This window comes from Mirounga angustirostris, unplaced genomic scaffold (assembly GCF_029215605.1).
Source record: "Mirounga angustirostris isolate CCGP_5_RB_7025 unplaced genomic scaffold, mMirAng1.0.hap1 SCAF_10, whole genome shotgun sequence".
NCBI classification, from domain to species: Eukaryota; Metazoa; Chordata; class Mammalia; order Carnivora; family Phocidae; genus Mirounga; species Mirounga angustirostris.
In genome coordinates this window covers 37,477,429-37,490,889 of record NW_026991718.1, presented here as the reverse complement: position 1 = coordinate 37,490,889, position 13,461 = coordinate 37,477,429, and the positions used below count along the sequence as shown (strand labels likewise).

Here is a 13,461-nt window from a genome sequence, read left to right as displayed (position 1 = left end):
AATAAAAGGTCTTTGAGACCTTTGTGTTTGAGAGAAAACCAGTAAAGTCAAGGCCATACTACGTGCCGCAGTGGGAAGAGCAATCCCACTGTGCAAGTGTGCATCCCAGCAAGCCCCCAGTGCTTATTGTTCCTTCACTCTGAGCAAGCATCAGAGAGTGGATCACACATGTGTGTCCTGGGTCCATCTCTGGAAGGTGAGTGCCATGTTGCTCACACTCTTCCACTTACTTGAATTGGTTCCAGCAGAAGCCAGGCCAGTCTCCATAGGGCCTGATCTATAAGGTTTCCAACCCTTACTCTGGGGTCCCAGATAGGTTCAGACATTGGGACCCATCACTGACAAATTCCTGAGCTTTTGTTTTAATACAGTCACTATGGAATAGGGTGCTGGGTCAGAGCTGCTCTGGGGTGTTGGCCTACCTCACCAGCCTTTATCAAATAGTGAAATAACCTGATTTTACTTCTCGTGTCAGCCTAATGAGGTCATGTGGAATTGAACAGCTCCTGAAAAATGGTACTCATGTCAAATTGCTTTTCTCTTACAAGTCAAATTCGGGAGCAAATGAAAAAATAGATTTTGCCATCTGATTATATGTTGAGTTAACCCCAAAGTCAGATTTAATTGGCCAAGAACACATATTAACAAGGACAGTGTAATATGTAAGATTCTTCAAGACTGCTTGGCCTGAATGTCTTCTGGGAAATCCTTAAGAATAACATTTTCAAATAATGCTGAAAACGTAATTAGACAAGAATTTTGTTGAGCTTTCGACCCTGAACTCTGGCTCAAGAATCCTGGTCACTGAGAGAAGCTGTGGTGTCAGGTGGATGTGGTATGCATATGTCCTACATCTCACTAGTGACAGTACACTTCACCCCTTCATTCTGCTACGTTAGTTTAGGTTTTTGGTTTTCTTGGCCTGGTCCTTCCTTACGATTGTAGGGAGAGTGACTCTAGGTCTCCCTTCTGGCTTTTAATGGCACCTGTACAAATAGGTATTTCTATTAGCAGGTAGCAATCTGTGTCCTGGCAATTCCAACCCTCCTAATTAAATACACCAATGAAAGTTGTCAGAAAATTAAGTAGTGAAAGAAAGAAAGAAAGAAAGAAAGAAAGAAAGAAAGAAAGAAAGAAAGAAAGAAAGAAAGAAAGAAAGAAAAGAAAAGAAAGAAGAAAGAAAGAAAGAAAAGAAAAGAAGAAAGAAAGAAAGAAAGAAAGAAAAGAAGGAAGAAAGAAAAGAAAAGAAAGAAGAAAGAAGAAAAGAAAGAAGAAAGAAAGAAGAAAGAAAGAAAAGAAAGAAAGAAAAGAAAAGAAAGAAGAAAGAAAGAAAGAAAGAAAAGAAAAGAAAGAGAAAGAAAGAGAAAGAAAGAAAGAGAAAGAAAGAAAGAAAGAAAGAAAGAAAGAAAGAAAGAAAGAAAGAAAGAAAGAAAGAAAGAGACTCTATAAATTGTAAAGCTAGTTTTGTAGGACTATTTTCAAATGCACTAAGGATTGTTTCTATACAGTATTATTGGTTGAATTATGTCCCACCAAAATTATGTTAACTTTTAGTCCCCAGTACTTCAGAATGTGACATTACTTTAAAAAGAGTCATTGGAGATACATATAGTTATTTTTGATATGGTCATATTGTGGTGGGCCCTTCATAAATATGCTATCAGAAATGGAGAAAGGACACAAATTCCTAATTCAAAGGACGCATTTCTATCTCCTGTAGATAAACAAAGTGTACTGGGGCCTGGAGAATAAAACTGACCAGCAAGCTACCTGAGTCGCTTCAGAGCACCGAGAAATAAGACTTTGTATGGGTTGAAAGAACAAGGAACATGAGGTCCAGCTGAGCATCAGTCTTTGGGAATCTCCAAGCTTGACCATCAACCACTGAATGAGGAAGGACTTAGGCAGGTGGGTCTCGTTGTACTTTGTCTCTGTTGTCAGATGCTGTTGGTTTGAGCTCCATAAAGCTGGAAGCCAGTGTGTGACTGTGTGACTGGGAAGACTGTCTCCTTGGGGTCTGAGTCTGTTATCCTGCAGTCCCTTTATGGGGGATGGAGACTCTGCTACTGTTCCCCATTCTGTGCACTGTGTTCTCTAGACTTTGTCAACCCAAACAGCCAGGCCCACACTGCTTCGGATGAGATTAGAGACATGGAGGCCTGGTCACCTCCTGGATCCAAAGGGAGGCTCTTCTCTCTGATTAAAGGGGAGTTTGTTTGTCCTTGAGTGAGATCACCCCGCCCAGCAGGAGAGCTCCCCCAGCTGCAGGTGGCTAGAGTGGATTGCTGAGCCCTGAGTCACCTGTGACTAAAGCTGGTTGCCTTGGACCAATAACAGCAAATTGTCACCCAAAAAGGTAAAATCTGTGGCAAAGCATTCTGGTTACAGGGAACTCAGGGAAGGCTCTGTGCATGTGTTTACCGTATATGTTCTTTCAAAACACTGGGAGGTGTATGTTGACATGCCTGACTTTTCTGTATCCTCAAGGCCTTATTATCCATCTGCCTTAAGGAGTCTAGTTTTTTGGAATAAATACAAAAGTTCTTTAGAAATATACCACTGATTCATAAGGATAAGTGGAGAAATAGTGTGCTAGGGATGAAGGCTTTTTGTCTATAAATGTTAAACTATCTGCTGATCCCAGCTCACCTGTAGACTAACTGAACAGAGTAAGACAATCTAAACCTGCTTCTTCCCCAAACTATCACCACCCATGGGCAGCTGCACCACCCAGAGGAAGGTTTGTATGCAGGGTGACCACTGCGGGAGGATTTTGTAGACTTTGTTGGCAGTAATAAACTCCAGCATCCTCAGCCTCCACTTGCTGATTCTCGGGGTGAAATCTGTCTCTGACCCACTGTCACTGAACCTGTCTGATACCCAGGAGTAATGGTTGGAAACCCTATAGATCAGGCCCTGTGGAGACTGGCCTGGCTTCTGCAGGTACCAACTCAAATAGGTGTTTCCACTACTGTGTAGGAGGCTCTGACTGGCCCTGCAGGAGAGGAGGTTGGCTCTCCAGGGGTGACGGGCAGGGAGAGTGGGGTCTGCATCATCACAACATCCCCTAAAGTAAGGAGAGAGAAATGCAAGGTTATATAGAAACTTTATGAGCCATTTTCAGAATTTTTCTCTTGTTATTTATTTCAGGCTATATCATTTAAAAACGTTGATTTCTACCCTAAAATACCCAATTTCAAAAAAGAAACCAAGATTTGCAGCATACAAAGGGGTGTCTAGAAGTCACCTACACAGTCCCTCTCTTTCTGTGTCACAGTCTTCATCAGAGCACAGATCCTTCCTTGTTTCTTCTGGAATTTTCCTCAGTCTCGTGGATCTAAACATGCCTCATCCTAGAGAGCAAGATGTATGCATCTAACATGTGGACAAATATACATCATAAGCCACTGTGTCCCAGAGCTCACCTTCCTCACCCCCTCCCTATTCCTTTCTCATCTCCCCTCCATCCTTACCAGCGATCCAGAGCATCAGCAGCCCCAGGAACTGAGAAAGGAAAGTCATTTTGGGAGGTTGAACTGATGAGTCCTGATAAGTCAAAGCAAAATGAGAGCTGACCTTTTATCTCAGACTTACAGGGGAGGGGCCTCCCTAGAGAACAACATGCAAATTCCCTGTGTGGAGAGAACCAGTGGAAGGGGTTGGGGAGGCTCTTCTGTGAGCAAAGTAAGACCAAATGTCTCTGCATTTGAAGGAAAACCAATAGAGATAAAATCTATGGCACTCAAAGGGTAAAGGCACACAGTTACATGTCCCCTTCTATTTTCTCTCCTAGTTTTATGGGTTTTCAGAACTTTCCTAGTCATATTTACATTTTAGTGGGGTTGAGTTGCCACAAATATTTGGTGATTTTTGTTTTTTTCTTATGTTTGTTTAAAAGGCTCTGGGCTTTGTCCTTTTTCATTTTGATTGAGATAAAATACATACAGAATAAAGAGCAAACATTTTCAGGGCACAAGTGAACAGCGACAAATGGTCACCATTGTGATGAAAATACCGAATATTTCAAATTCTCCAGAAGGCTCCCACGTGCACTTTTCTGTCCATAACTACTCCCAACCACGCTTACTGTCCTTCCTACTCCCCTTGTAGTCGTTTGGGTTTTCCTGCCCTTGAATTTTCATATAAATTGAAGAAATTCTTCCGTTTCTATCTTAATGCTAGTCTCTTTACTTCTGAAGACTGCCTTTACTTAATTTTTTCAGATGTTGGTTCTGTTTCAAGCTGTTGTGTCATAAAGGATTTTGTGAAAGGAATTAACTTCACCCTACATGAAAAGGGATCCTGGGATGGCCATTTTCCACACAATGGAGTGGATGTTATGCTGTGTTTCTTTTCCAATAAACAGTGAGGAGCCATCGGAGATGGAAATGCAATGAAATGGATAGTGGAAAGAAAAACCCTGATGAACTCCTGGAGTATAGCCTACATGTGAGAGCTAAAATAACGGAGCCTCTGAACAAAGCCCAGGAGGATAACTTCAGACTCTAAGGTAAGGCAAATATTTATTACGTGGAACACACATATACACACACAAAATTAAGAGAGAAAAAAAGTGGATAAATTAGAGCCCATCGAGATTAGAAGCTTATTTTCTTCATCAAGAAAGTTAATAGACATAACAAAAGATAATCCCTCTCTCTCACCCCCGTATCATCTATCATCTATCTATCTATCTATCTATCTATCTATCTATCATCTATCTATCAATCTATTTATATTTATTTTGAACAGATATTTCCCAAGACATCCAAATAGCCAATGAAAAACATATGAGAAGTTACTCAACATCGTTACTCATCAAGGAAAATCTACATTTTAACCGCAATACCACCTCAAGATCTACCAATATGATTATAATATAAAGTGTGACAACACCAAGTATTGCCAGGATTTACAGCCACTGGAACTTGGACTCACAGTTGCGGGAGCAGAAACAGAAAGGGGCAGTGTTTCCTGAAGCCAAACCTATGTGATTCAGCACTTGCACTCTGAGGAATGTACCCAAGGGAAGAGAGTGCGAAAGTCCACAAAAGACATTGCAGAAACGTTCCTAAAGTCTTTATCAGTAACAGTCTCCAATCTAGAAGAACTCATAGATTGAAAAATGAATTGTGATAGATTCATATACTAGAGAACTTTTCTGCGGTAAAAAGGAACAAGTTATGGCCACACCAACAGCACAAGTGAACTTCAAAAAACATGTTGTCAAAGGAAGCCGAAAAGTACATACTGTATGATGTCATTCATGTGAAGTTTAAGACCAGGAAACGGAGCCCTGGTGGCTGCTGGTACTGGGGGAGGATGGGGTGTGGAAGTGACTGCAAGGAGCGTGAGGAAGCCTTTGGGATGTTGGAGGCAGCGACTCTCTGGACTGGGTAGCAGTTAGAGGAGGATATGCGTATGTGTATATTCATCTAGGTGTATATTTAAATTCACTTTATACACAGGAAATTCACTTTGCTGCATTTAATATTATCTACTCTTTAAATGAATGAGTTAATTAATGAATAGGACTTACGGAGTCTGAAAATCAGAATTTTGCCCCCCATCTTCTTCCCTAAAGCACTGGTGTCTGAGAACCCCTGATTTCTTATCTCTAGAGGATGATTGTGTGACTATTTGCTCTGGATGCGTAAGGCTTGGTGCTGCATATTGGACACAGAGCACATCTCCAAGACTTCAACAAACGGCAACTGGCAGAGTAATTACTGTCATCAGTAGTATTATTGTTATTATTTGTCTGTTGACTGTCATCAGTAGTATTATTGTTATTATTACTATTGTTATTACTATTATTATTAATAGTATTAGTAGGAATATCTTCTTGGATATGGGCTCCTTTTTCTGCCTAGTTCTCTGTCTTAAAACAAAACAAAAAACCTCGCAGAGGGTTTCTCAGAGAAAGGATTTACAGGCCTGACCTAGAAACCTCCTTGATAGAATTCACTGAAGGTTTGGTGGTTTTATGTTGTTCAAAAAGGAAGCTTTCGAAGGACAAAGTCCCTTGCAGGTCATGACCCTTGAGCCCTGCAAGCCCTTCCCCAAAGCAGCGCTTGCCCGGATGAACAGACCACAGAGCAGAGCGCAGGTGCTGGAACGCCCACCGCCCCCCCCCACCCCAACCAGCCCGGGGGACAGTTTATGCTCAGGGCTGTAGCACCGTGTGAGGAACTGTATAATCCTGCTGGCAGTAATAACTGGCAGCATCCTCAGCCTCTACTGTGCTGATTTTGAGGATGAATTCTGTGTCAGACTGAATCGCAGAGAACCGGTCTGGGACACCAGACATTAGGTTATCAGCATCATAGATGAGAAGCTTAGGAGCCTGGCCTGGTTTCTGCTGATACCAGCTCAAGTAATCGCTGATGCTCTCGTTGGCCCTGCAGGTGATGGACACGCTCTCTCTCAGGGACACAGTGAGGAAGGCCGGAGACTGGGTCAGCCCAGCGTTCCCGCTAGCGGCTGGGAAGGAAGCGAAACACAAAGTCACCATTGTCTACCAGGTCCCACTCCACTCTCCTCCCAGAAGATTCTGGCGGCCCTGGTCCCCTAACTTGAGAGCACCTGGGTCTCCGAGGGAAGGGGAGACCCCGGGTCAGGGATCCACAGAGCCCTGGGGAGATCCCACAGTCAGGAGGAGAGGAGCTCCCCCCCCCCATCTCGGGGATGTCCCTGCACTCCCCTCCTCACCTGGGAGGCAGGCCAGCAGAAGGCAGAGGAGCTGGGTCAGGACACCCATGTTCGATCCAAGGCCCTGCCTGAAGCTCTTTTTTGCCCCAGATGTCTGAGCAGCCTATTTATGAGGATTCTGAAGAGCAGAAACGGGCCCTGGGGGAAACATGCAAATCACTGAGGGGTTGGGCAGGTCTGGCTGCAGCTGCAGAACCAGTGCCTCCTGGGGAATCACACAAACCCAGGATTCACGTCCAGTCCCAGAGGAGCTTCTCCCAGGTGTTTGTCAGAAAAAACTCTCTCTCTGGGGCGCCTGGATGGTCAGTCAGTTAAGCGTCTGACTCTTGATTTCAGCTCAGGTCATTATCTCATGGTCCTGGGATGGAGCCCCGCCTCAGATTCCAAGCCCAGTGGGGAGTTTGCTTGAGGATTCTCTCCTTCTCTCTCTGCTCCAGCCCCCCCTTTCCACTCGCTCTCTCTCTCTAAAATAAATAAATATTTAAAAAAAAAGAAAAGAAAAAATCACCTCCAATTTTTCTGATTCCTATATGTCCTCATTGCTCTGAATTTTGTGCATCTTCTCAAAACAAGAAAATAATAGATCTGGGATGACCCTCCAAGACTTAAATTTTTGTATGAACATATACTTTTCCCTATAGAATTCATGAGCTCTCATTTTCTAGGGATGGGTGTGAAATACCAGTTCTATCTTGGTATGTTACTTAGACTAAATAACCATGAGTCATGGACAATAAGACGAGAGAGTATCTCCTCGGATCAAATCCATGCAGTGCTTCTTCAGGCATTATGCAGTCGAGAAGGCTTATACATTGTTAGAGGCTATTTCCATGGTTAATATTATTCTTTATTTTGGAGGTTAATGTCATTTGGGTATTAACTTTCTCCGCTTCCTATTTTTACTGCTTCTCATTCTTCTCATCAGTTTTTGCTGATCATATTCTCATGCCTTAGAGTAACGATAAGTTCTCTTTTGTCTGACACAGTCCCAATGTGATCTTTAACATTTAATAGCACCCCCTCTTTGCTCTCACAAATAACCCAGTTTGGGTGAAAACTTATATGACAGCCCTCTATTCTGATCTTTTTTATTCCCAGTTTACTAAGACATTTCTTAACTAAAAATTAGTAATGAATTGTTAAATTTTATCAAATATATTTATAACTATTATCGGCATGATCAAACACATGTATTTATATATTTTTAAAAATATATATTTATGGGCACCTGGGTGGCTCAGATGATTAAGCGTCTGCCTTCGGCTCAGGTCATGATCCCGGGGTCCTGGGATCGAGTCCCACATCGGGTTCCCTGCTCCTTGGGAGCCTGCTTCTCCCTCTGCCTCTCTCTGTCTCTCATGAATAAATAAATAAAATCTTTAAAATAAAAAAATATATATATATTTATAAAATAAAAAAATAAAAAATATATATTTATAGTTACATCACCATATATATACATATAAAATAGTCACAGAACATGAATATATTATATATTATATATACACCTATATATTTTATATATATATACACACACCTATATGTATATTTTTCTATAAATAAGGTAATTTTTAACTTTTTATTCAAATATTATTTTGTCTTAATTTCTTCTTAATATCTTTATGAACAGATTGCTAAATATTCATACTGAGGTCAGTTTTAATAAAATGCATCTAAGTAAGTGTGTAGGTGCATAAATATTGTATTTGTCAACTTTTGCATGATGATTGATAATAAACCACTCACAACCAAGTGGCACACAATACTAAGCATTAACTTTAATATCCACAGATGTTCATGTTAACAATGGTTTGGCTGATCCAGGCAGGGCTCAGCCAGGTGGTTCTGCTACATGCCACTATGATGCTCTCCAGCCTATGGATAGTGTTTCATCTGGGACCAAGATGGAAGGGCAGTGACTACTCATTTTTCTTTCTTTCTTTTTTATTTTTTAAGTAATCTCTATACCCAGTGTGGGGCTTGAACTCAGAACTTCCAGACCAAGAGTCTCATGCTCTACCAACTGAGCCAGACAGGCACCCCTGCTCTGGGTGAAATATTCTAATGGCAAGTTTCAGAAGTGAACAAAATCCCCAAACCAAGCTGCACAAGGAAATTTAAGTCCAATGATCTCCAACACAGGTGCACAAAATTTATATTCTTTTGCCTTTGTAATTCCTCAAGTTTCTAAAAACCTTTAATCTATTAAATTTTCAAAGAATTCCTCAAAAAGTTAAAAATAGAACGCTACTATCCAGTTAATCGCACTACTAGGTATTTACCCCAAAAATACAAGAACGGTAATTCAAAGGCATACATGTACCTCTATATTTATAGCAGTATTGTTTACAATAGCCAGCTTTTGGAAGCAGCCCGAGTGTCCATTGATAGATGAGTGGATAAAGAAGAGGTGGAATATTATCAGCCATAAAAAAGAATGGGGGCACCTGGGTGGCTCAGTCGTTAGGTGTCTGCCTTCGGCTCAGGTCATGATCCCGGGGTCCTGGGATCGAGCCCCGCATCAGGCTCCCTGCTCGGCGGGAAGCCTGCTTCTCCCTCTCCCACTCCCCCTGCTTGTGTTCCCTCTCTCACTGTATCTCTCTCTATCATATTAAATAAATAAAATCTTAAAAAAATAAATAAAAAATAAAAAAGAATGAAATCTTGCCATTTGCAATGACATGGATGAAGATAGAAAGTATAATGCTAAGTGAAATAAGTCAGTCAGAGGAAGACAAATACCATATGATTTCACTCACATGTGGAATTTAAGAAACAAAACAAATAAGCGAAGAAAAAAAAGGAAAAGAGGGAGAGAGACAAACCAGGAAACAGACTCTTAACTATAGAGAACAAATCGATGGTTACCAGGCGGGTGGGGGGTGCAGGTGGGGATGGGTGAAAGAGGTGATGGGGATTAAGGAGTGTGCTTGTCGGGATGAGCACAGGGTGATGTATGAAATTGTTGAATCTCTGTATTGTACACCGGAAACTAATATGACACTGTATGCTAACTATATTGGAAATAAAATAAGTATAAAATAAAATATAAAATAAAATTAAGTTAAATTAAATAAAAACGAAGTATTTAATCATGTCATTAGCAGATAAGTGTTTTTAGATTTTACTATTGTAAAAGTGTTTTCAAATCTAGTTTTGTGTTAACTCAAAATAGAGCCGAATGTGGTCTCAACATACAGCTTTAAATAGAAATTGTCTTAAATGGCTTCATTGGAAAAAAAATCTTTTTAGCTGAAGTAAACATTCTCTAAACCTGGTAACTTGTTAAAGTGCAGATTCCCATCTCAAGGTCTAAGGTGACCCGCAATTTTGTGTTTATAAGTTCGCAGTGATGTAGATGATGCTGCAGGCCGCTGGGAAGATGTTGAGGGAAAAGAATGGTATATTCACGCTTAGTGTTTTTGTGTGTGTCAAAAACGTTTTTCATTTATTTGTCAAATGATTGCTATATATTTAATGTAATTTCCTCATTTTCTGTTTACCATATAACTCAATAAAGTTTCAGGCTATGATCCCAGACCTGCTGATAATACTTGGAAGCACATTCGAGTGTCTTCTGGGTCCATCCTCTGGCCAGCAGAGCTCCGAGAGCCGGCCACCCATCATTGGCATCCCTTCTGGAAGCACATCTCCCCTTTTTTTCCTCTACAGCTTCCCTTCGAGGTGCTCAACAAGGCAGCCTCACTGGAATTTGGAGGTCAGAAGGGGAGGATTTGATCCTACCGATCAGCAGCTGCAGGCAGAGTGGACGAGGCGAGGACGGGAGGATCACCAGGAGAGGGGCTTCAGAGGCTGCAGCATCTGGCATCTCGCCCCCCAGGCTTCCCAGACAGGCCCGAGGACCACATGGTTAGGCAGCCTGTACCTTCAGTGGTAACATGCTCTGGCTTCCGGGGCAGCACCAGGGAATCACCCATTTCTAGCCTCTGTTCTCCTTCTTATCACACTCCCTAGACTTGGAAAGGTTTTGAAAGGTTATGGTTCGGAGTCAAACTCTGTGAATTTGAAACGTTCCTGCTTGGAATACCTAGAGTGGCTTCTCTTTTGCTGCGCGAAGCCTGGCTGATGCCACACCCCACACTCCTCAGGTGTAATCATCTGGGGGAAAGGGAGTCAGTCAGGGGGCGGAGGAGCCTCCCTGCCCCTCTCCCAAATTTTACACTTTTAATTCAAATATTTATTTTTTAAAACATTGTTTTGTATTTCTTATTAACGGATTTCCAAGTATTCATTTTTATGCCATGTTTTAATAAAACCTGTCAATCTCTATGCGAAGATGTGTAAAAACTGTATTAGTCAGATTTTACACACTATTCTAACAAACCAGTCAAAAACTCAGTGGCTTGTAATACTAAGCATTTGTTTCTATAGTCATGGATGTTCATGTTGACAATGATTTGGATAATGTTCACAGTGCTCAGCTGTGTGGTTCTTCTGCAGGGAGATGAACTGTTCTCCAGCCTACTGATTGTGTTTGATCTGGAGCCAAGACTGATGGTGTGGTGACTACCGACGGTACATCATTCTTATGGCAATTTGTAGGAGGGTACAAAATCCCCCACACAAGCAAACTTAAGTCCAATTATTCTGACACAATTGCATATAATTTTGATTTATTCTTAGGTCTTCATAATTCTTTAAATTTCTAAAAATTATTATTCTATTCAATTTTTAAGATACATGGTCATGTTATTTCCAAATAATTATATTTTTCCATATTTACAATTTAACAAGAAGTTTGTAATTTAATTTTGTGTGAATTAGAAAGTAAAATTGGATGTGTTTTCAACACGTAGCTTTAAATAGAAATTTCTTAAATGAAAATAGAAAATTAAAAAAGACCACTTAAGGGGAAGTAAAAATGCTCTAAAACAGAGCATCTTAAACCTTATACAGATCTCCTGCTATCTTGTTAAAATGAAGATCCTTGTGAGTAGGTGTCAGGTGGATCCTGCTATTTTGCATTTGTCACAAGCTTCCAGGGATGTCAATCTTGCTCTGGCTTACAAAAAATTTTAAGCAACAAGATATTTCACATTAAAGAAAAACAATGCTTCACCCACATTTAGTTTTTTTTAATCACGAAAGTCCTTCGTTGTCTGTCAAATTAGTTTTATATACGTGATACAATTTCCTCATTTTTCTATTTACTCAGTCGCTTAACAAAATTTTCTTGTGATGAATTCAGACCTGACGATGGTAGCTAGAAGCATATTCAAGTGTATTCTGGGGACTTCCCCTAACTGGCAAACTTCTGAGAGATGTAAAAATAGTGACCATCCCAGGCTGTCTTCTCTCAGCTCCCTATCATCACCATCACTTCTGGAAGCACAATTCCCAGAGCCCCCTTTCCTCTATGGTTTCCTATGGAGTTGCTCACGGAGGCATCTTACCTTAGATTTGGAAGTCAGAAGGGGTGGATTCAGTGCCATCCATCAGCACCTGCAGGCAGATGCGTGATAAGTGGAGGACCGGAGAATCACCTGGTGAAGGGCTGCAGAGGCCTGGCCTGAGGACCACGTGATTAGGCAGCCTGTCTATCCAATGGTATATGTTCTCTGACGTATGGGGGATCACTGAGGAATCACCTGTTTCTAGAGTCTGCTTCCCTTATTATTATATCCCTAGGCCTTTGAAAGAGTGAAGTTCAGACATTACTCCCCTAGATTAAGCAATCCTGCTTGGAATACCTAGAGTGGCTTCTCTTTTGCTGCACGAAGTCTGGCTGATGCCATACCCCGCACTCCTCAGGTGTAATCATCTGGGGGAAAGGGAGTCAGTCAGGGGGCCGAGGAGCCTCCCTGTCCCTCTCCCAAAGCTGCCAGTGACCTCCAAAGTGGGGCTGCCTCTGCGAAACTCTCTGAGCAGATGTGGGCACCAGGGGAGCAGCGAGGGCAGCCCAGAGCCTCACGTCTGCTTCCCTGGGGGTTTATGTTCTGACCTGTAACACTGTGGGAGGGTAACTCTTACTTTGCTGGCAGTAATAAGGAGCAAAATCTTCAGGCTCCAGGCTGCTGATGGTGAGGGTGAAATCTGTCCCAGACCCGCTGCCGCTGAACCGCAACAGGACCCCAGTTTGCAACTTGGATGCTTCATAGATCAGGGGCTTAGGAGCTTTCCCTGGTTTCTGCTGATACCAGGCTAACCACCTGTTAGTGTTCTGACTGGCCCGGCAAGTGATGGTGACTGTCTCCCGGAGATGCCGATAGCGAGGATGAGGACTGGGTCATCTGGATTTCAGAACTGGCTCCTGAGTTTGGAAACATAGAAACAAATATCCACACTATGAATCATGTTATAAGAGGCCTTCGCTGGGGACCACACTGGCTGAGTAAATTCGCAGGGTTCTCCTTCCTTCCCTGGGAGCCAGATCAGCAGGAGGCCCAGGAGCTGAGTGGGAGCCTTCACGCCTCTGCTGTGTCCTGACCGGGACTGCGTCCTGCCCAGGGTGTGACCAGCCTGTTAATTAGTGTTCAGGGAAGTGGGCTGTGCTCCAGTGATATGCAAATCAGCAGGGGATGGAGCATAACTGGGCACAGCCGCAGGGTTGAGTTATCGCAATAATGGTACAGTGCAATAACCCTTCTGCTCTGGGTAGTGTAGATGTTGTCACAATGTTTATTCTTCCAATCCATGAGCATGGAATGTTTTCTCACTTCTTTGTGTCTTCCTCAATTTCTTTCATAAGTGCTCTGTAGTTTCTAGAGTACAGATCCTTTGCCTCTTTGG

General features: G+C 42.1%; 1 long non-coding RNA gene across 2 annotated transcripts; it reads left to right on the top strand.

The window, feature by feature from the left end:
- The first annotated feature begins 458 nt into the window (after window positions 1-458).
- On the top strand, window positions 459-8,670 carry LOC135361743 (uncharacterized). 2 transcript variants are annotated; one of them, XR_010405557.1, is made up of 3 exons: window positions 459-1,908; window positions 4,224-4,510; window positions 4,753-8,670. It is a non-coding gene; the product is annotated as an uncharacterized LOC135361743 (long non-coding RNA). The 2 variants fall into 2 exon arrangements; XR_010405556.1 differs by having other exon boundaries at window positions 470-1,908; window positions 4,367-4,510.
- The last annotated feature ends 4,791 nt before the right edge of the window (window positions 8,671-13,461 follow it).